Source organism: Thunnus thynnus, chromosome 11 (assembly GCF_963924715.1).
Source record: "Thunnus thynnus chromosome 11, fThuThy2.1, whole genome shotgun sequence".
In the NCBI taxonomy this organism is placed as follows: domain Eukaryota; kingdom Metazoa; phylum Chordata; class Actinopteri; order Scombriformes; family Scombridae; genus Thunnus; species Thunnus thynnus.
The window spans coordinates 15014702-15038926 of record NC_089527.1 but is presented as its reverse complement, the minus strand read 5'-3'; the positions used below and the strand labels follow the sequence as shown (position 1 = coordinate 15038926).

Sequence of the window (24225 nt, the reverse complement as noted above, 5' to 3'; positions counted from 1 at the left end):
TTGCTCAACGGTTTTACCATTGTTAAAAAATGTAAAAATCAATAAAAAGTGGATAGTATTTTTATAGGTAGGTAAAAGAAGGCCAGGTGCATCTGTAAATAGGACAATGATGCGTCTTTTTCCAGTTGAAGATTTTTTGTTTGTTTGTTTTTATTTCTCCTTGCATCATTGCATTTTTAGTGGTCTACTGAATTTGTATTTTTTCTTTGGGGAATATCTTTTCTGTATGTATATAAATATATATACAGTATATATATTCTGTAAATGTAATTTGAAGAGTGAACTCTGACTTTTAAAATGCTTGCAGGGTCTCTTGTCACCCCAACCCATTATTTCCCCTGTGATTGCGTGATTGTGTTTTCAGCACAACTTGGTGGATTTTGTGTTTCAGCCTTTGCTCTTGCTCACTTCGTGGGAGTGTTATTCTTTTTTTTTTATTGGGTGTATTATACCCACACTATCTTCAACGCTTCTCTCAGTATTAGCCACCTCTTGAGATTTTTTTAAAGATTTTGTACACTCTTAAGATGCTCTTGCAATACTAATGAATATTCAATATGTCATCCCCCTTTTCTCTCAGTCTTTTATCTCACCAATGTTATTAATCCACCAGTGTCACTTTACACCCTGAGTTTTGAGGACCTACACTTTATTTCCTTGGATAACTTAATTTCCATTTGCACTGAGCTCAGTCATTGTTTACTTTCAGATGATATTCAGCTCTTCATCCATTTGGGGCAATACTGATTGAATGGTGTAGCAATATTATGTCACAGCCCTGAGAGTTATTTAATGATGTTTTTAAAAAAAACTAAATGGAAAACAGTTTGCATGGGCTGGATTGATCATTTAAATCACTGATATTTGCCTGTACAGGTAGGTTAGTGGGTATACTTCTTTGGCTTCATCAGGACTTAAATGTTCACTCTTTTCCAGAAGTCACTTCTACAGGAAATTAATATTTCCATCTCACTGGATCTCTACAGGACTTTTTGGGAGTTTGGCCCATTTGTCACCTTGCCTAATATTTGATGTGAGGACTGGCACCAAAATCATCAGGGTGAACTGTTTTCATTGTGGCTCATGGTGCACATAGGGCTTTGAACCATTAAAGCGATGTTTTCATCTGGAGGACTTCATCAGCTGTAGAAAAAATCCTCAGCTGCACTTGTGTGGTATTTTGGTCATTGGTCGTGTACATGACTGCACCAAAGTTGAATGGTGTAGCGATAAATGTGTCAATAGTGATCAAGCATTGCAGTTCAATTTTGATGTCAAGTTTTGCAGAGCTGAAAAACTGAAGCTGGATGGTTTGTTAAATTTACAATCTAAACATGTCAGGGAGATCACCATTTTAGGAACATTTTATGGATGCACAATTTGACAATTGGAATATACTGTCACACTCAAGCACAACTTGTGTTGTATATGCAGGAAGTGAGCCAGGCAACTAAAGGTTTTGTGCTGTTTTCCATTATACTGTAGACTTGACAAATGATGAATATTGAAATTTTGTTTTCACAATTTTACAGGCTATAGCATAACCGGTATCAACTTTGGATTCCTTAAATGTTCATCAGAATTTTTGTATATTACCTACAAAATACTGTAGGCCTATTGTACACTTACCATTGGAAAGTGTATGGGCATTTGCACAGATGAATTTGGTGGCAATCCCGTCATTTTATAATATCCAGCATTTACATATATATTTGGAAAAGTGGTCAGTTTGGCAAGCTCCTCAAAAGTCATTGTCAGTTTAAAATACATTGACGTTTGGAAGAAACTATCTTCTATCATGAAAATGATCATAAATGATTATTTCTTTGTATCAACTCATTAGAGTGATTGAAAACTAAGTTTTATAGACCATATTACATGTCACATATTACCAGTTTTAAATGTTTCTTTTCACTGGTTAATTGACACATTTCCCAAGCTAAAACATTTAAATATGTATTCTCTCTGTTTTGTTACATGAATTAAAATATATTTTTAATTCAATATGAATAAAGATCAGTCAATATTTAAAGATGGATTGTGCTTATTCTTGCGGTTTCTTGGCCATAATATTTATTTTACCATTGTGTTATGATGAACTGGTTGAATTAACTACATGTGAGATTGCCCATTGGGGTCCCACTGGGACACCAGGGTGTCCAGTGAAATTCTTGGAAGTTACACTGGATTGTTGCTCTTGGGGGCATAAATACCTCAATGGGTCACCCAAGTGAATCTAAGTCCTAGTGGGTTTCACAAGGCATACTAATGTTACCACTGATGGGTCACCTCTCATCCAATTATAATAAATGGCCCATCATTTTAGCAAGTTGTCCACTACAACTTGGTTGTGCTTTTGCAGGAATAGCAGAAGTGAGTGTGCACAAATCAGTCAAGGTTTCTTTCAAACTGTGATTGGCTTAAATATAGCCATCTGTCTTTATTCCCCTCTAGATGGGATCCAGTGCTACTTTCAATTCAGCCCTTACAGTTTTGAGGGCCCTTTACACCCACATACTTCAAATGTCAGTCCATTCTTAAGTAGTTCAGCCAGACACATGGGAGTGTTGTGTAGCCTGTAGTCACAGCATGACATCTTCATTCTGCCTAGATGAAGCCTGGCTGCAGACATCTCTCACCATTCAACAGATTATGCCTTTAGGTTAGAAAGAGCAAGGAGTCCGACAGCACTGTAGCTCCACTCCCATGAGCACAACCTCTATTCTTCAGACAGTTTTTCACATTAAAAGCTTCTCTCTCTCTGTCAACACATACATACAAACTTGTAAACTTGCAGGAAAAATCACACAGGAGCACCAATCATAAATTGTCATTTCTTCTGACACTTGCTCAGGCATGATAGATGCATCTCTTTTCCAGCTGATGACATTTTATGGCATTATCATAGGAAATCCAATAACGAGATCGGCATCCCGGAGCCTTTGCCCCATGTAAAGTCAAATCACTTGCCTTAAGATGGTAATAGAGTGTGATCGAAACAATCTGTCACTGCCTCTCCTCTCCCTTTCACCCCCCACCCCGACAAAGTGTATAGATTTTTATCTGATATGAAGGATGATCGGCACAGTTGAATGTAAATGATCTTAAATGTCTTTAGGTGAATCGATTGACTGATGCTTCTCAGCAAATAAAAGTGAAGGCTCTATTTGACAGTATATCAATCTTTACCACAACACCTCAGCAGCACAGAAAAACCATTTTACTTCCACACGTTTTCACATGCAGCTATTTTAATATGTGCTGATGTAAACACTTCCAAAGTCAGAGGTTTAAGTATTGGCTGTGAGCCAGAATGGCAGTTTTGTTTGCTCTATCAAGAAGTCAATTTTTCCACAGTACGCCATTTGTGTCATGTATACACTGTTCTCTGTTTTAGCTGTCTTATCCCAGGTTAGTGAACCAATTGCCACAGCAACTAAGCTGTACAACCTTCCATGTAGACGAGACATGCTGGGGATGTTTTACCAGAGCAGATGGTTACTCATCATGTTGCAGTCTCGAACATTCACATCCTATCACCTGATGCAATCATACAGTAATAATATAATTTAAAATGAAGGCTGAGCTTAAAACCAAAGCTCTAAAACTTGTTTTGTCTTGTTCTCACTGTTTTGGCATTGCTATCTCTTTTTCTCAGAGAGCCAGTGGAAAGGGCGCCTGCCTCTAAATCCCAGCATGCTGGCAGCCTCTGATTGAATGGACTGTACAAAGCCCACTAAGCACTGTTGCTATCCCCCTTGAGAGCTTTTATTATGAAACAGCATATTGGATTCTCTTCACAGACTGCCGTCTCTGGAGGCTCTACACACACACACACACACACACACACAAAGCATCATCCACTCCAGAGGGAGTTTAAGCTATTGCCCTCAGGATGTCGTTTCAGGGCACCCATTTGGAGGACTAAAAGATTCCATGTCTCCTTCATCCCTAGTGCTATTGATATGCTTAATGGCAAATAGCACTCTGGCTGCATTCCTTTCACTTCCCTTGCACATTTGCACACTTGCACATCTGCACTCTTGCGCATTTGTACTTGGTATGAATTTCTATTCTCCACTCTAGCTCTGTGTTTTATTGCGTTGATGTGTCATTGTTGTTGTCTTTTTGTATTCTGTTTTTATGTGAGCCCTGGCTGCAAAACAAATTTACACTAGTGGGACCATAAAGACAACGTTGAACCTTGAACTAGACAATATGTAGACAACCCTGTCTGATTCTCAGTGGATCAGTTTTTTGTTGTTTTTTTACAGTGCAGACACAATAAGTGCACCCTGATGCTATCACTGCCAGTATTTCACATGACCTTTACAGTCAGATCGATGCACTGCCAGCCAAGAAGTATGAGTTCAGGTACTTTGCATACACATACCTGCATGTTTAAAGTGGGACAGAGAGGGTGAAGGGTATTTTCTGGTTGTTTTCGAGTAACGGTTTAGGGCCTGTCCCCAACAGAATTTAGGCCATCACATAAGTTGAATGGAATCATCATAATCATTTAATTAAGTCCAGTTGGAATGGTTACCGGAAGGTGTTTTTTCTGCTAACCAATGGCAATCTAGCAACCAGATTGTATATAGTGTTAAATTTAAATGTGAATTATTCTGGACCCAAGAGTAGAGCTCAGACACAGAGGCGTTGTAAAGTTTATTTTAAAGTTGTAGATGAAGCAGATTCCGATCAGTGAAGCGGGGCAGGCGATGGTAACAGTAGCTGAGCCAGGGCAGGTAGTGGAATACTGCAGGCTGTGAACAGAGTCCTTGGCAGACTCAGGGGACAAACGAGACTTGGAGCTGAGCCGGCAGACTGAGAGGGCTGGAGGTGATGAACCTGAGGCACAGGTAAACAGAAGATTAAACAGGGTACACACCACATAAGAGAATAACTACTTTGACTAGGAAGATTGGCCGAAGTCTATACCACATAGGACACAGAAAAATCTGGCGACGAGTGGAGTGCAGGACCGGGGTTTAAACACTGCAGGCTTCTGATGAGTGGATGAGCAGCAGGTGTGCTGTGAGCTGGATGAGCGGCAAGTGTGATGGTGAACTGGATTGCCACACCCCAGGCTGAGACACACACATAAACAGAAACAGAGACCAACAGGGGGCACACACAAGGGAGGGCAAAACTGCAGGAGACAATAGGAACAAGGAAGAGATCCTGTCTGACTATAACATATTGATGGACAAGGCGTCCTTTTTGAAGTGTACTTGAAGTGAACTTTTAGTGGCTCATGTCATCCATTTTTATATACAGTCTGTCAGCCGTGGATGTAGTAAAAGGAGCCGGATACAGGGTGACTGTACAGACTCGACGGTGTGGTGGTGCCAGCTCACTCTGCTCTCGTCTCAACAACAGTGCCCTTAGTTCAGCATTGGTTTCAGTTTACTTAGATTAACAAATAAACACATACAGACACTAAAATAAAATTGTACAGGAGTGAGGGTTATCATTCATTGTCCATCATAGTCTCATCAAACAGTTGCTCTTTGCATTCATCTACAGTACGCCAATCTCACTCTCATGCGTCCATATATCCACTCTAGCACTCCCTCCAGTGTCAGCCCTTAAGGGTGTGACATTAAAGTAACATTTTGGAGTGAGATTGCTGGCATTTTCTATAGAGTACCAGTCATCAATTGTATGTACATTGGACATTTCATTAAAGACAATTCAAATCACAAAAATAGGTATTGCTATGAAAAGTGTTTTTCAAGATGTTAAATTTCAATACCAGTTTTGTCTGTTACCCCACTCCCATTTCGACAGCACAAGTAACCAAGCTAGCATTACAACTTAAAAGTAACCTCCTTTAGTCGCGACCCCTTAGTCTCTGCAAATGCTCATACGGATTATTTTCTCTCTCTCTCTAGTGTGACTTTATGTTCCTCTTTGTGCTTTGCTTTTAGTTGTCAAGCTAAATAGCTATGCTAGCCAATATGTACCTTGTGAGCTTGCTAGCTTTTGGCACACAATTCTGACATTGCGTTTTTATATTGGTGACTTGTGTGTTTGGAGGAACACCTTGAGTGTCAAATTGACAATTAATCCTACAAATCAATAGAGAGCTGGATTTGAGCAGATTATTGTAACCACAAAACATGGTGGATCACCAAGAGTGAACACAAAAACATAATATCAGGAACATGTTCCACATAAATGTGTTTTGTATATCTCCTCTCACAGAGCTTAATTTATATCTGCAAAAGTGAGAAAGGAGGAGATTAAAACAAAGCCCATGGGTGTGAGGTAGTGGACATGACTTGCGTAAATAGCACAGGCAGAAGGTGATGGCAATATTCAAGCTCAGCTGACAAATCAGCTGACTCCGAGAACACTGCCTCTACATGTATCACATGCTAAAATCTGCAAACCTCAGCTAAATCAGTGCAGCACTCCACATTGCTGCTAACATTCTGTCATGGATTTTTTCATTGTAATGCTTAACCTAGACATAATCTATAACATGTTAACCCTATTGTGGACAATAAACAGGTGGTTGAGAGGTTAACACCTTATCATCAGCTGCTGCTGCATTTTTTTAGCACTAACACTAAACTTTATAAATGTCTCTGCTTTATATGCTTCATCAGAATAAGGCAGTGCAATTCGCCAGCTTTCGAAATTTGTGCTGTGTACTGTTATTAAACCCTTACTCTAGAAGGATCTGTACTGGGAATGTGCCAAAACCAGAGACAAGGAGAGCTGTGTGATTGAACAGCTTTTTTACAGCAAATAGAGAGGACATACACACAAACACACACACACCTGCACACGTACACACACACACAAATTCTGCGGATAAGGTTAAGAATATTTTTTGTTTGCCATGATTACCTGAGAGTCTTGAAATATGTGTGATGAGGACAAGCTGACATCTAGAAGGCTAGGTTTTCAGTTTCCATATTACGGTCATATTACATTCTCTTCCTCACTGAAATGACCCCAGAGGCAAAGTATACAACCAGTGTCGCACAATTATACCAAGTCACTGAATGCTCAAGTAGTTTCATAACATAAATCAAACTACCCCAAATGCATTTAAGCTTAATGATTTATTGGACACATTAGAATTTAATCAGTAGTTAGGAGAGATTTGCACAAGCTACTTAATTTTGGCTACATTCAAATATTGTCATTTCAAGCTTGGGGAGACCTAAAACTGTCCGGAATATCACTAAGTAGTGGTTGACAACACACACATTAAGATTAATAAGGCAATCTCATTGGTTATTTGCATACTGCTTGTGAAATACAGCTCATCTGATTACTGTTGAATATGAGCTGCTCAGCATTTAGTGTGTATCACTCGCTTTGTTAGGCAAGGCAATATTCACACAGAGGGGCTCCTATTGAAACCACATTGGCATTTTACAAGAGAAAGTGGTCATTACAACTCATTTATACTTCCCTTCACTTCCAATATTGAAAGATACACTGTGATAACTGAATAACTTCAGGAAGTGTGTGCGTTTGAGTGTTTGTGTGGCATTGCCAGTGTTGTTAACTGACTCAAGATCATGCCAACTTTGAAATGCTGCCCATCTGAGTCCAGTGAAAGCACCAGTCAACATTCTGCAGCTGAAGCAGCAGGCAGAAGAAAACAGGAATAATATGATCTAGGTTTGGTTAGCAGGATAATGTTATTCAGCCACGTTTTTTCAGAAATTCTATTATGCTAATTAACCAAAGTACTCAAAGTATTTTGCCTGTGAGATAAGCTCAGACATTACAGAACTTTATTACAGAAGCATTAAATTAAAGAAGAAAAGAAACTAAAATCATGTTGCTCCTGTATTTGCTTCTGTTCTGTCAGTTTGAATTCTAATCTTATGCTAAAACTTTTAGTAAAGTCTTGCCACTTGAGCTGGTCAAAACGTGTTTCATAAGACTATCTAGCATCTGAATTATTAAATGTTGTGGCTTACTCTGTGTATGTTAACCTTTAGGAGACACTGTTGATCAGTGATTTAGACATCTTTTATCTTGACAAAGTACATCCACTATAGCCACCAGATAATAAATCAATCTGATCCTGAACTTAATGTTTTTGGAACTTCTCTGACATTATTGGTTCAGTGATATCCAAGTGAATCATTTCTATAAAATCTATCAGCGTATATACGGCCCAAATGGTTTCTACTGCATGTGCTATATATCCAGTCACATGTTGTTTGTTTTATTTATTGTCGTGGTTGTTTTGGATTATTATCTAACATTTTTTCCTTTCTTCGCCTGTGTTTTGTTTTTCTTATATTTTAATTATATACTATATATTCATTTGGGGGTTTATCATATTGCTTTGGTTTCCAGTTTTTGTCACTTGGTGGTTGATGATTACTCCATATACAAATACATGGTTGCTCTGGATTGTAGCCAATGGTGTTTAAGACTGGTAAGACTGGACACCTGTTCCTTATTGTCATTGTTGTGAGATTTGTGTATAATGAGATGCTTGTGAAAATAATTTGTGCCTGATGAAGCTATCAACAGCCTGACTGTTGACTGAAGATTGATTTATCATTCCTACAGGGTCCTGACATGGAGAAAGGTACTGAGTTTAAACTAAAGTAATAAAATGTAATTGACGTTTTTATAGACCACTAGAATGAGTTTGCTGTTCCAGGCTTTCATTTGTCCATTTTGGATTTACAACAGAGCTTCTAACAAACAGAGGGATCGTTTACCATGTTAAACACATAATGAATGGTTATTGTAGCTTTATTTTAATTGCACTAAATTCCAGGATGTCTGGCAGTTTTACACTCCATCACTGCATTTCAGAAAAACACAAGGTGACTTTGTGAGGATAATTAGAAATAGAAATTATACTTGTCCTTTTATTAGAAAAATAATCCACTCGCTGTTAATTATCCCCCAGTAGATTATAAATGCAACATTTCCTCTTCCACATGAATGCACTTGTAGCTGGATAGGAAAGAGTTAGCCAGAGTTAGCAGAACTAAATGCTAACTGATTTCAGGACACCTGCTATCAAGGATCACCAATATTAGGCTTGGTGATGCCAAGTAACCCATGGAGAGCTGAGTTAAACTTGCAGGTACAGACCCCAGGCCAATTAATTTTATATAGCATAACACATGACCCAACTTGTAACATAACTCATTGAAAATGAGGGCTGGTACATTAAAATAATGCTACTAAACATTTGACCAATCAAATTTGATACACTGTCATACCATTTCTTTTATTTCATTGATGGAAAAACAAATCTGTTGACATTATCTCTCCACAGTTATTAATCACAACATGTATTTGAGTTTTTGCAGTGGATATGCTCCATTTTAGTGTAAAACTCAAGCAGTAGATTCACTGTCATCTCCATCATAATTTTTAGGTGTGTCACATGGAGCTCCAAACCAACTTCATTCCACCTTTTGCAATTGCATCATCTTCAGGTGCATCATTAGAGCCCTGGAAATATTGTTGCGCTCAGTTCTTTCTTTACTTAACAGAGGAAGGTCCTGTTTTGTCTGACTTTGCAACACGTTGTGTATTGTGTAATTTTAGTCCTCAGAGACAGTGACGACTAAAATTACAATTATTTTCTGCATGGTTTAAATGGTAAGTCATGTCTGTTTATTTGTGTTGGTTTAGTTTCCAAGCCTATACTATTCATTAGATCTATTACATAATTGTCAAACTCAGTCAAGCATGCAATATATTGCAAACATGGAGACAAGTGGACATATTATAATGGTAAGAGTTGCTAGACTCTAGAGATTAATCAAGGACAAGGACTTAAAGGGAAACTAACATTTCCTCATGTCTGCAAAGTTAATGGCAATGAAGTAAGGTTTTTAAATGACTTCTGCTCATAGAATATACTAATAACATGTGAACAGAGTGATAAATTAGACCAATTGTGGGCAATGCTGAATTTTAATTAAGCAGCAGTCTTAAGCGAGGAGGCGTCATTGTTAAAGTCAACTCATTGCATTTATGCTGCTCTATTCATGTGTAACATAATGACTTAACGACAGTTCTTTGTTGGCTTACAGTGGAAGGATAATTGTGTCCTTTCACACGTAAAAATGGCACATCTCATTTTTCTATTTGACTCATTCAGTAATAAGGTAGAAGTTACTTCTTTATCCTGTCAGAGCATATTGGCCTTTTTCACAGAAGACATTTTGACATATCACAATAAGAAAAGCACACGTGTAAATAATTACATTAATGATGGCTATATTCCATTTAGCTGCTTTGGTTACTGTGCATGTCGACTCACTGTCACTGTCATGGCTCACTGGGACACTTGAATACTTGTTCTTATGTGTCCCCTGGCAAGGCACTTGTTTTTAGCTGCTAGCGTGGCTAAAAACAAATATGGGGCCTACAGAATGGGACAAAATTTGCTGTTCTCAGTCATTGACTCTTAAATTGAAAGAAACTATTTATTGTGGTAATCCAATGACTTTTCCATTGTTATTATCATCGGCATAAACTTTTCAACTTTACCCTGAAACTCACATAGCTACAATATTTGTTGTTCACAGTCATGCACCCAATAAGGAGAAACCTATTGATTTTGGAGATCACTTGACCTTTCCAATAGCGGTACCATCAGACTAAACTTTGGCTTCTCCTGCCATCTATATGGCAAAATTCTGACTGGGGAAGTAACTGGGGACATTATTTGGTCTGGTCAAGATCTCTACTTTATTGAATGCCTTCCATTTATTCTGTCCACTTAATGTAAGGGACAAATAAAGAGCCAAGAGACCTCTACCCCTCAAAGGAAAGAGTGCAGACTGTCTATTTGTGGGAGAACATACAGTCAGTGGGAGGGGACTTTGTTAATGTTTGTGTGCTTGTGTGGGTTTTTGTCCCTTTTATTCTCTGTCTGCCTCCAAAATGGATTTTTCATTTTGCTTCAACCCATCTTACATTCACATAGTGATATGAGGACAAGAAAACATCAAGAGATAGCTGTTTGAGAAGAATACACAAGACATGATCAAAGCAAGGCTGATTACAGTCATTATGCAGCCACCATGTTTGAGTGTGTTCATCAGAAACTTAATCTTTTTAAATGACAATATGACAATCAGTGCATGGTCATTTGCAGAAGCTAGAGCTCCCAAAATGAGTGTACCTTCATTGTGCTTGCTTTGATTGGGGGCACACAGTTATAAAGTGCAGCTTGAAAGTGGACAGTCTGTGCTGATTGGTCATGTTGGCTTTCTTCATGTTTCATCACCACGGAAAAAGAAGAGGTGATGATTGCTCCCACACATTTCCTTAACAAACAATTGTGTTTTTTGGTGCTAAAGGAAGAAACACATTATGTCTTGATATCATGCAGAGTGCCATTATCCTTGTCATCATCTTCCTACATGATGCAATTTGATTTTTTTTCAACACAATAGAGGCAATTGTACTTTCCTTTAAAGTTCACAGATCCAAGCAGCTACTAAAATACAGCAGATGGCAGAGCCCCTTCCTGACCTTGTCTTTGCAGTATTTTTACTTTATACTAGACCAGCAATGTTTAAAAAGCTTTGAGATCCTCCCACAAGACATCCTTCTCTAATTTAGCCCTTCACATACTCAAAGTACAAGGGCCACTAACGGCTGTAGATGCATAGAAGATGGTTGTAGAGGAGGAGAGAGGATTAAAGCCTGGTGGGAGACCCTCCTGGTCCACCACCTCTTTATCTGCTGAAAAGCTTTCACTAAGATGTAAGCCACAGGGTCTCTGGAAGGGTTACAAAAGCAAGAGTGAAGTTCATTTAACTGGAATAGATTCAGAGAAAGGTGGAGAATTTAAACTCTCATTTAAAGATGTCTGATTTACTGCAGCAAGCTGAATTTATAAATACTCATTGTGAAGGTTTCAATCCAACTGGGCACAACAAGAGTTGACCTTACTGACTAGCACCTGCAGCGCAGGAGATCAGAAATGGTCTACAGTCTCTAAATTCACTGTGGTTAACAATGCTGAAAACCTCAAGAAGAAACATTAAAACATTTTGTTTTGTGTTACAGGCTCCTAGTCACTTTCCCCACCAGAAAAATAATATTGAGTGTTTGATCACTAACTGTTCACTAGCTGTGCTCTCTAGGTCGGGGTGAATTGTTGGGCAAAATGTCTGACTTTGACACTAGAGACCACAGTTTGTATCCTGTCATCTATCATCAGTCGGATTGAAGTTGGATTCTTTTTTCCATCATTTGGTACCTTCATGAAGGTTATAATGTTCCGTTTTTGTTGGAACTGCCCTGTTGAATTGCATTATTGTGGAAGATGTTCCTAATATTTAGTCTCCACTTGCTGTTATAAATGGGGTGGCCATTTAATGAAAACAGTAAAAAAAAAACAAAAAAAAAATCTTAGCCTACATACCATAACATGCCATAACCATTTGAAGTGCTACAATGTCACACTGCATGGTTTTGCTCTTAAGAGAGACAATTATTAATTACACATCCCACTTGGAAAACCATAAGCAAGCATGTGCAAAATCAAAAATGCTCATATTACAGTCACATACAACACAGGGAACGTGCCCCATTGGCACAAAGCAATTACAAAACCAATACACAAGACGTCACTTGTAAAAAATAAAAAAAAAAACGGTGTTAGTTTTTTTTGTTTTTTTGTTTGTTTTGTTCTGCTTTTTTTGAAAAATGACCAGTGCTACCATTTTTTCAAGTGAGGACATGCAGTCTCCTTAGTGTGCTTTAAGTGCTTTGTATTTCATATTACTTATATAATCTCTGTCTCAAGGTGAAATAAATCATATTATTTCAGTAATAATTTAGTAGATAGTGCTTCAAAATCTCTGCACATTCAACAACTGAATGTTCATTGTATCTCTGGAAGTAACAGCCAACTATCTGTCTCCTCTGATTATTCTGTAGCTGTGACCATACCATATCGTATGTCCTTCACTTGTGTGATTCAGCCGACACATCCCACTTTGAAAACCATAAGCAAGCATGTGCAAAATCAAAAATGCTCATATTACAGTCACATACAACACAGGGAACGTGCCCCATTGGCACAAAGCAATTACAAAACCAATACACCCACCCAAACACACATATACAAACACACACACACATTCACATACAAAGCCATCGTCCTCAGGCAGCCAAAGAGAGACAAATTACCTCCCTGTCAGATAAAATCAGACTCGACATCATTTAATTAATTTCAGTGTATATTAGCATTTCTTATTGTGATTTTCTCCTCTTTTTGCTGTGTCTCCATCCCCCTCCCAGCCTTGTCCTGCGGAAAACATCAGTTTGAAAAATGATCAGCCATCTTTTCGTCTATCCTTCCAGGCAATCCCCCTCCATATCTCATTGTCTCTTATAATCTAAACAGTGCAACTGCACGTGAGATGTGCTTGGACTTTGGGTGTAATTTAAAGGGGAGACATGTCCTTCCTATAATTTCATTTTTCTTTCTGAATTAACTCTATAAAGTGTCTACAGCAATCTCACCTCTCCTCAAATATATGAGAGAAAGAAATGGAGAGAGAGAGAGAAGAATTGAATTGCAGTCTGGGGTTCATGTTTATTCACAAACAGCATAGCCACTCAGTCCGACCCGTTAAGTTCAGGGGACTCAAGTTTCCCTGCCATTCAGTCATTTGACTGAAAGCATCAAAGCATCTGTTAAGGTGCCTTGTATTGCGTATATGAATAGATACCGTTAAGAATATATCCCTTTTTGTTAGTGAAAACTATCATTGTAGTGGATTGTGCCAACATTGGAATGAAAAACATGATCTCGGGTTGGATCATTGATTCCAAAACCATTCGGGACATAAAATAACGGAGTCTCACTAATCTGCACTCTAATCTCTTTTCCACTTGGCATGGTGATGCATAATGAGAGATGTGAACCCACTGCTACAATACAATAGCTGATACTAATGCACTGCTGCACCAAAAGATATTGGCAGTGGATGCGCAGCATAAGTGAATGTGCATGTGTTGCTGATCCAATACTGACTGTCTGTAAATATGTGCACCGTCACGTGGAGGTGACCTTTTGTTTTCTGCTTAATGCTGCTTACCCTATGGGCAAATTTCAGATCTGAAGACAGAAATATACAGGTGTATCTATTGTAAATAGTCGCATATCAACACACATACACATGCATACACACACAAAATACAATTTGAACTTGAAAAGTGGAAACAGTGATATATTCCTATGAATAAAGGAAAACATTACCTTAACCATAACCTTAGTACAAAGTGTTGGCCTCCCTCACTGGACAGCTGAAGACACATCCCATCTGCTACCAACAGTCAACTTGCCTTGAAAGGTAAACTCAATTTAGAATCACAGGTTTTCCTAATAAACAAATACGTCTACATACGATGGACTGTACAAAGTATATAAAGTTGTACAATACATGAAATAACCATAGATGAGTCTGACTTTTCTCATGGAATTCCAGACACCAGGATGGTACAGGGGTCATGCTAACAACCTCAAGGTCCCATACAACAACAAATCCATGTGGATAAGGTTTCTGTAGCAATATGTGAAGCATGATGCACAGTGTAAAGGCCTGACCTGAACTCTGAAGTCATTTTATTTGCCTAAAGGTAGACCTGCAACGATTAGTCGATTAAATCGATTTGTCAATTGAGAGAAAATTAATAGGCAGCTATTTTGATAATGAAATAATCATTGTAGTCAATTTTTCAAGGGAAAATGCAAAAAAATTGCTGATTGCAGCTTCTCGAATGTGAGGAATTGAAGCATTTCTTTGTCATACATGACAGTAAAGTGAATATCTATCAATATTGGACTGTTGGTCAAACAAAACAATACATTTGAAGATGTCACCATGAGCTGTTTTTTTTCTTTTTTCTATGTTTTATAGACAAAATTATTAATCGATTTATTGAGAAAAAAATCTGCAGATTAATTGATAATGAAAATAATCGTTAGTTGCAGCCCAACCTAAAGGTAACCATACTTTAACTTGAGTGAAAACACACACAAGTCCATTGTTGAACAGTCACATGGCAACCCAATCACCAGACCAAAACGTTGGCATTGAACGTTTCTGCAAACCACAGAAACGTTGAATATCTACATTTCAACACGTGTAATACAATTCAACAATAGGTATCATATCAACATTTCTACAAAACATAGCATATTAGCATTTCTATCCATTGAATTATGATGTTTTATGGTGTGAAAATGCTGTGGTTAAGGTCTGGTTAGGTTGAGGCACAAAGACCACTTGGTTAGGGTTAGGGAAAGATCATGATTTGGGTTAAAATAAAATAAAAACGGCTGCAAACATCCCATTATACACATTAAAAATATCCAGTTTTCTCTCCAGAAAAAAGGCTGCAAATGTCCTGACATCTCGCTAAAAACACCCACCAGCTTTCTTTCGGTTGAAACGGGAAGTGGGTGCTCAAACCGTGCTCCCTGCTGATTTCCAACTCTCTGCGCCAAGAAACTTACTAACCATCCACCGACCCCTCCACCTCCTAATAGGAAAGTCAGCTCATATAGATCGCATGTGAACTACGTCACTTTACAAATGCTGAGATAATACGTATTTTGGAAATGTTGATGATATGTTTTGTTGAAATGTTAATATGCTGCGTTTTGTAGAAATGCTGACATGATACATTTGTTGACATTTTGATATGATACATATTGTTAAATGTTAATATGCTACGTTTTGTAGAAATGTTGCTACATATTACACGTGTTGAAACATAGATATTCAACGTTTCTGTGGTTTGCAGAAACATACAATGCCAACATTTTATTCTGGCAGCCAGGCTGCACATTGGATATTTTGGAAGGCAAAACTAACATAACAAAACATGTACAAACTATGTATTTGGCCATTTAGGTTGTTAGAACTTGTTACTCTGGTAGGAACAAAGGCACTAGAGGGGAACAGACAAATGCTTTCTAATAGGAGATCAGTCAGGTGGTACAAAATATAAATATTAAACAGTCTCCAATGATTCCTTATATTGCAATTTATATAAAGTATGTATGTGAAAGTACATATGGTAAAATCAGAAAATCAATCTTGTGTATCACCTTTCCCAACTAACTCCTAAAATCACATCTGCTGGTGGATTTGTCAGAGCACCATACAAAATTTCATCCCAGTGTGGAATGACTCCTGAATGTGTACAGTGACTGACATTTAATTGCATGGTTTTGGATATATAGCTAAAGCCAAGATTAGTGACCCTGTAAATGTATTACTCTAATGATGCCGTTTAACAGAGAAACTACCCAGAGTACGTGGTTGACTCTGGTCCTGGTCTTGCTTGTCATCTGAAAGCACCCATTAATCTGTTTATTCCCTCAATTAAGAGGCATAGCCCCTTTTTCTCCTCCCTAGCAGGGTGAGGCTCAGTCACATACCTCGCAAGATAGAAGAAATGAAAGATTTCCTGCTGACAGCCAAGAGGAAGGATGCTAAATCCATAAAGATCAAGAAGGACAAGGACAATGTTAAGTTCAAGGTGCACTGCAGCAGACACCTGTACACCCTGGTCATCACAAACGAGAAGAAGGCTGACAAGCTCAAGCAGCTCCCACCCCCAGCTCTGGCTGTTAAGGACGATCCGTGAACATCCATGATGTACAGATAATTGTAATAAAAATTGGAAGACTGAAAAAAAAAAGGTGAGGCATAGTCATCATCCTACCTCTATATAGTTTCTCTCTTTTTTTCTCCTCTACTCTGTTTTGTTCCCAGTTAATCCCCTCCTATGCACACAAAGTCACGACCAGACACTCTCCCATCCACTCAACACCACCCAGGGATGACACTACCTGATATCTACCTAGCAGATTAAGGCCTTAGATTGCAGCACCATAAACAAGTACCTGATCAAAGCTCCGTGTCACGGATTATCTCCTTCAGAAACAATGTACGGTAGAATTGACACAGGTAAAGCTGCAAAATGTCAAGGAAGCTTGGTTCTTTATTGGTTTTCAGCTGAATCGTAGTACAAAAGTGTGAGAAATATTGTGTGGTATTTGAAAGAACGCATCAACACTTGTGGCGGACAAACGTGCTGAGATTTCTAAAAAGGCTCAGAGGATGTTATCTGCTTTTAGTGTCAGAAACACATGTATGAATGACCAGAAAAAGTTTTTTTTGCCATTCTACTAGCCGACAATCCTGCTGAACATATATATTTTCTTTCTTTCTTTCTTTCTTTCTTTCTTTCTTTCTTTCTTTCTTTCTTTCTTTCTTTCTCAGTTTTCAAAGACACCAACCTTTACCAGCTTTAAACAATATATGACTCTGAGACTCTGAGTGTGATTACATACATGTGTTATATAACGGGATAAATAAACAAATATTATGTTTTATTATATTATTATTATATTATTTATGTAAACAATGGATCATATAACTACGTGAAATGGGTCACTAGTAGTGATGAGCCCACACAGAATTATCACTCAGTCTTTCAACTCATTGTTTTGGTTTCCTGGCCCACATCTTTACTGTTCTGTTCACTCTCACCACTCTCATATTCATGAGGTGGTTAGAAACTCAACTACAGGTGAATATAAATGTTGTTTCATGTCAGTTGGGTGTGTAAAAAGGCCATATAATAAGTGATAATATGTCAGGTATGTATTTGCAGCTTGTTTTTTTGCCCGCAGATGACCAAAAAATATATTATTGCAGGTTTAAGTAACAGCTTTTGTTTCTTAAACCCTCTTTTGTCTCATCAATGTCTCATCTTTGTCATGGAAAAAAGGTTGGTAACAAATATATTTTGTCAGAGTTAAAAAATTAACACAGCACTGAAAGTATTTAAAAATTACAGACAGACTGGGCTAGACATGGAGTATATTTGCTTGTGAACATCGTTCTCTGGAGGCTGTGCATGTAAAGCCAAAGAGAGAGGTTTTTTTTTTCCTCTTTTCCTATTAGTATTCTGCCAGCCTCACATCCATAATGTATTTTTGTGTTCACAAATGTTCTGCAAACTCAAAATTATTGCATAAGGGTTGTCTTTGCTCCTTAAAATTAAAAGTAGCAAATGAGTTTTGCTGTGTCCATCGAGAGGAAAATATTAAACTAGAGGAGGAAACTCTGTGCTACCTTTTTTTCTCTTTGGAAGGGGGTGTTTAAGGATCTAATTGATGAATAGCAGCCATAACTGGGAGCTGCGTCCTTCAATTGAACTTTAATTCGTATGTGCATCAATCATTTTCCCCCTTTTATAACATAATGGATACTCACAGCTCTGATTACTGTGCGTTTTGTCCTTGTGATGGGACTGTGTGTACTTATGTGTGTACTTATGTGTGTGTGTGTGTGTGTGTGTGTGTGTGTGTGTGTGTGTGTGTGTGTGTGTGTGTGTGTATGTGTGTGTAGGGAAAGAGGGGGAGATAAAGACAGAGAAAAACTTGTCTTTTTGGTACCATTGGAAATGGTAAAGCTTCATGAAGGCAAGTCTCTCTCTTTCTCACTCTCTGTCTCTTTGTCTCCATTATGTAGTAAACAGGGCCTCAGCTGTGCTCTTTGCACACACCACCACTCAAATATTGAATCATGTGTCCTTCATACAGACAAACTAAAGCAATGGGAAAGGGACTGCAACAATCTGGGGGAAAAAAGAGAATCTGTGTGTTTCTTTGTTGTGTTTCTTGTGTGTGTGTCAGACTCACTTCTCATTTGTACTCAAAAACCTGGCCCTCAAGGTAAGGTCATTAAATTTCAGACTTAATCATGATTTAAACATGATTTTTGGTTAAGGTTGGGGTTAAGCATGAACTGTAGTGGTTATGTTAGGGTTCACGTTACTCTCCAGGGAATGAATATAACTTAATCCACTGTCATCTTACATAACAGAAAAAAGTTTGTGCTCCTCGGGCAGGCTTTTCTGAATCCATGGTGATATTGATAGTAGCACTATTCACTTTTACTTTTAGTAACGTTGCTGAATATTAAGGAATACTTGAAAAGGAATAACAACTACAACTAGGAAAGAGCAGCACTGCCTCAACATTGTTCTGAAAAACAATCACGGTCCACTTATTTGCTTTTTTTCAAAGCTTTCAGCAGCATCACACAGAGATTGCTTTGTCAAACTACTACTTTCAAGGTCAAGAATAAACTTTCATTCGTAGCTTTAAGCCACCATAAAAAGTGCAAAGTGCTATTTTCTATTCGTGAAGTGGTTGTCCTGTCATGAGGAATACATGAACAAAAACAGAAGAACAGTCTCTTTCATGCTGCAGATGGCATTGTGTGGATCCATAATCCCCTCTTTCTTCTTTTCTAAGTTTGATTTTAATGAAGAATAAATGGAAAAGCAATAGAGGAACAACTTCACTCAGAGCTCCTGCCTTTTATATGTTCAGTCAATGGATCTTAAAGAGCATTCTGCACAATTTGAACTGAGTTACACACAAAAGTGTTGGGCTGTAGTTTAACCTGTAATTTACCTCATTGAGTTTAATTCTAATGTCATACAAATATTTACCCAATTCTATTCCTATATAATACAATGGAAATAATAATGACACAAGAACTAATTGTTGAGGCAATGCTGCTCCAACCCGTCTTTGCAAATTAGGTCTTTTTATTTTTCTCTTTTATTCTCAGCATTGTTAACAGAGCTCCCAGTTCTTCCATCAGTCTTGGCTTGGTGGATGAAAACTGGTTTCATTCCCTTGCCTTTTGTAAAACCTTCAAAGGTGAGCAGCAAAACAACATCCCACTGCAGCATACCTTCCTGTTCCAATAACATCCTCATCAGTGTTGAAACCAGAGAAGGCACACGCACTTCAAATAAGTTCGCCTATTACCCAGTTGCTGGCTAATGAGCTACCTAATTTAATTCATTACCATGCCATTCAAGGGTTTGACTAATGAGAGTGACCCTTTGCTGAATACAAAACCTGCATCTGATAAGGGGTGTGGGGGATGGGCAGATGAAGTGGCTCTGCGTTCTTGAGACACAAGAAGTTGTGTTTTTTTATGACCAGCTGTATTCATCGAGTCAGTCACAAGAGACACTTGACTTAACATTAGGTGCATTGTAGGGAACATACACTCACCAAGCACTTTATTAGGAACACCTGTGCAATCTAACACGATCCAATACAACAGCTCTGCCATAAATTCTACTTATACAAGGCTTATACATTTTCAGTTTTGTTGACATTGTCAGAAAGGTGCTTTATGTCTATTATAGTAGGTAGTGGTGGTGGTGGTGTATTGGATTGCATTAGATTGCACAGGTGTTGCTAATTAAGTGCTTGATGAGTGTATGTCACAATATGTAGATGTACAGTATCAAACATCCTCTACATCTTTCTGTTATCACAACACTCCAGTGCAGCTATACAATCTCTGTGACATCAAATTTGTAAAAACATACTTTTGAAAAAGAAAATAATAAATTAAATAAAAGAGTAGTTTAACCGTAATTAAACCCAAAATACTTTAGAGCAGTGGTTCTTGCAACTACTTGCAACAAAGCATCATTGGTTGCATATGTCTTATATTGTCTGTCTTAAATAAAGTACATAGCACATAATATTACATAAATATTAAGTGTAATTAAAGCTGCAAGCAGCATTGGGTGGGGACCTCGCACTCTGGCCCGTTGAGATCAGATCATTTTGCTTTTTAAAAATGAGGGATATTTCTTACAAGTGTGGTGTGCTTTAATTTTGAAAGTGTGATTGAAATGTGTACTGTCAGGTGTGTAGAGACAATAAGTAACTGCAGCTGGACACAGAAAAATACTCATATATTTGAATGGAGAGTGTGAGTGAACCCACACCTTTTTGAACATTTACTGTTTCCACATAGTTTTAGATACAAACTTCATTTGAACTTTAAATGAATCACGAGACTTTGACCTACAAATCTTGAATTTACATAAGTTTTCTGGCTTTTACTGTTTTTGAGATATCAGAGTGTGAGTTTTAAAGTCTTTTCTTGCTCCTCCTGTGATTTTATAATGATTATGTATTGCGGAATGTTTCAGAGCACTGAGAGAGTGACATCATCAGGAGCAGTTGGACAGTAGGATTTTAGAGTACGCTTTTTGTGAAATATCTTCATAAATCTCATTACTTTGGCCAAATCTAACATTAAAAATCATATTTTTGTGGAAATTTTGTCGCAAATCCATTGATACAGGTTTCAAAGTGATCAGACTTATAGTTTAGACATCAGAACCATTTGTTTGACACAAAATCCATGCCTAGAGATTGCCTCCCCATTGGTTTACATTGTAAGGTGCGATGTGGCACTTCAACTTTCGGGGCTTATAATATCTAAACCGTTCGAGTTATTACAAAGTTTTTAATACATTTTGTTCAGCACAGTGTGATAAGTCATGAATTAAAGTTTGAAGCCGATACCATCAACACCCTCGGAGGAGATAGCATTTTTTGGGGGTCAAAAATTGGCGCAAAGTCGTAATTTGATGGGCATATTGCGGACTTCCTGTTGGATTTAGGTCAGGGGTGTCAGTGTATGATTTGTACGTCTTGATGAGACGAATAATTGAGTTTTGGTTCAATCTCTCTACGACATTCCTACAGGCCGTAGCGGCCATATTAGATAGGTATGTGGTGCTCTCAAGCACATTTTGGCACTTTGGGGGATAACTTTTACATTTTATCAAGTTTTTCACCAGACCTGATGCGCGTGCCAAATTTGGTGAGTTTTTGAACATGTTTAGGGGGTCAAATTTAGGGTTGAAGTGGCATAATAATAAAGAAAGTGTCACACCTTGCCTGGACTTTGGGTGTTTTTTGGTCTTTTTATGTTCTTGTGTTCTTTGGGGTCTCCTGGTTTGCACTTCTGTTTAGTCTTTCGGTTCATATGGGTTTTCTTGTTATATTTGGGTGGTGGGTTTGGACTGCCTTTTGTTGTTTAGCCTGGTGTGTTGTATACTTTAGTTTAGGTTCATGATGGTTCTTGGACAGGTTGGTGTGGGTTGTATTTAGAGTATTGTGTTTTCTGGGTTTTAGTTTTGTTACTGTGTTTCCCTTGTGTGTTCATGTACTCCTCCTCACCTGCCCTGCTTCACCCTCATTTGCCCTGTTCTGCTCTGTGTCTTCCCCACACCTGCCCTGTATCAGTCTTGTCAGCCCTGCCCTGCTTCCTGTGTTTCTCTCAGCCAATCACTCCCAGCCTGCCCTTGTGTCTCGTCACCTGTTCCCCATTCCCTGATTAGTTTAGTCTGTATTTAAGGTCTGGTTTTGAGTAGAGTCTTTGTTGGATCATTTGTGTTGTCTCGTCTGCTAGTTCTGTTCAGCTCTGTTTGCCTGTACTTGACCATCCATGATTAAAGGAGATTTTTGTCATATCTGCATTGCGGCCTCTGCATTTGGGTCCACTCCTGCTTCCCCACCTGACAGAAAGAAGAAGAAAGAAACAAACACACAAAATACAATAGGGTCTTCGCCCCTTTGGGGCTCAGGCCCTAACAAACAAACAAACACATGAAAAACAATAGGGTCCTCGCCCTTAGGGCTCGGTCCCTAATAAGTGAAATACTTTAAAGCAGAGTATAAAAGTGTTTAGAGTGAAGACTGTGGATCAGATCATTCACGTAGAAGGAGCAGAGGTATGAGATACTGAGAGATGATACTGCAGTTAATTGTAGAAAACACACAATACATGAGCTATTATGAACAAAGACAGAGCAAATACATGGTTTAGTCTCCTGGAGGACGAGGACATGAAGCAGAGACATCTGGATGAACCAAATGGACACAATCCTAGAAAAAGAAATAATGAGAGAAAGAGGGAGAGGAAATAAGAGGGTAAGTGAAAGCTGCAGGGTTCTGAATTGTTCTTGACGAATCAGACAAAAACAAGCTTTTGAACATACTTCCACTGACAGGCATCTAGATAAAAGAGCACAGACTCCATACATGTCTTTTTTAAAAATGCATGATACATGTTTGTGGGCTGGTCTTGCTCAGTTTTCAAATAGGAATAGGAACCCTCTGTAGAGAGACCCCTGAATAGAGAGGAACACCCCGCCTCCCTTATTTTTATCTTTTCATTTCTCTTTCTGTGAGACCAAATATTGAAAGAGAGCCCTTTCTTTATTGAAAGGGAATTTCTTTTTAGCCAGTCTAACCTGTTGTATAGGTAGCAAGAGAAGGGGAACACATTCATCCACAGCCTTCTGTGCCCTTTTACATCTCCCTAGTCTCTATCTCTCTCTGCAAGCACATAGAAGCTTGGAAAAAGTCCATTAAGGCCTATCTTAATGAAGAGGGACACAATGCCACCCTCAAAGAGGTGAGTGGTGATCAAAGGAAGTTGAGGAGTCCGACTCGTCCACTCATTCCCCAGTGGACAAGACAAGGCTTTGGACTTCAGCCTGTGCCGATACAGCAGGACAGGTTAATGAATGGAAAGGCAGTAATGTTGGAGCCATCTACTCACCAATCTTTCTTCAGCTCAGTTCCCACCGGTGTTTGATTAATATACCCCCCTTTCTCTTCCAATGGCTTTGTCTGAGGTGTCTGTCCACACCACAATAGCTATTGTTCACTCTGAAGCAGAGAGTTAGAGTTCCTTGAAGGGGAAAATAATTAGCAATTATGTGGTTTTACTGACCTCCACTCAAGATGAGGTTTTCCCAAGTTGTTCTTACTGACAGCAAGCCTGTCAATGAGATAAAAGGCCTGCACCATCACACATATTTAGCTTTGTGGGGAAACATCTGTTTATATATTAACTATAATTAGTGCTTGCTTGTTTAAAAAATCATTTAGAGGCAGGAATATGCACAGAGTTTAGGGGTTTCTGGAAGCATTTTTAATACTCAAGGTCATGGATGTATTATGAATTGATGCCGTGCTCAAAGAAGGCTGCTATTCATTTCAATTAAAGTTGCTCATCCAGTGCATATGTCAAAAAATGTTTGCGTCAGTGTTGTGTGGTCCACAACACATGAACATAAGCGATTTTGTCCCTGAACCTGCTGGCTCATCCCATAGTTTAAATTGAGATGATATTACACGGGTAAGAATAGCTTGTCATGGAAAAAATCTCTTATGTTGGTTTACAAACTCTCAATAATGACCTTGTGCCATTTGAAGTGTCCTGTCAACAGTTTTACAAAAATGTATTTTAAAATTGCAGCATTTTTGGCCACAGGGGTTGTTTTTGTTGTGGTACTGCAGTTCACCACTGGGACAAATTG

General features: G+C 38.4%; 1 pseudogene; it reads left to right on the top strand.

Annotated features, from left to right (window-relative positions):
- Positions 1–16174: 16174 nt before the first annotated feature.
- On the top strand, positions 16175–16653 carry LOC137193188 (large ribosomal subunit protein eL38 pseudogene; annotated as a pseudogene).
- The last annotated feature ends 7572 nt before the right edge of the window (positions 16654–24225 follow it).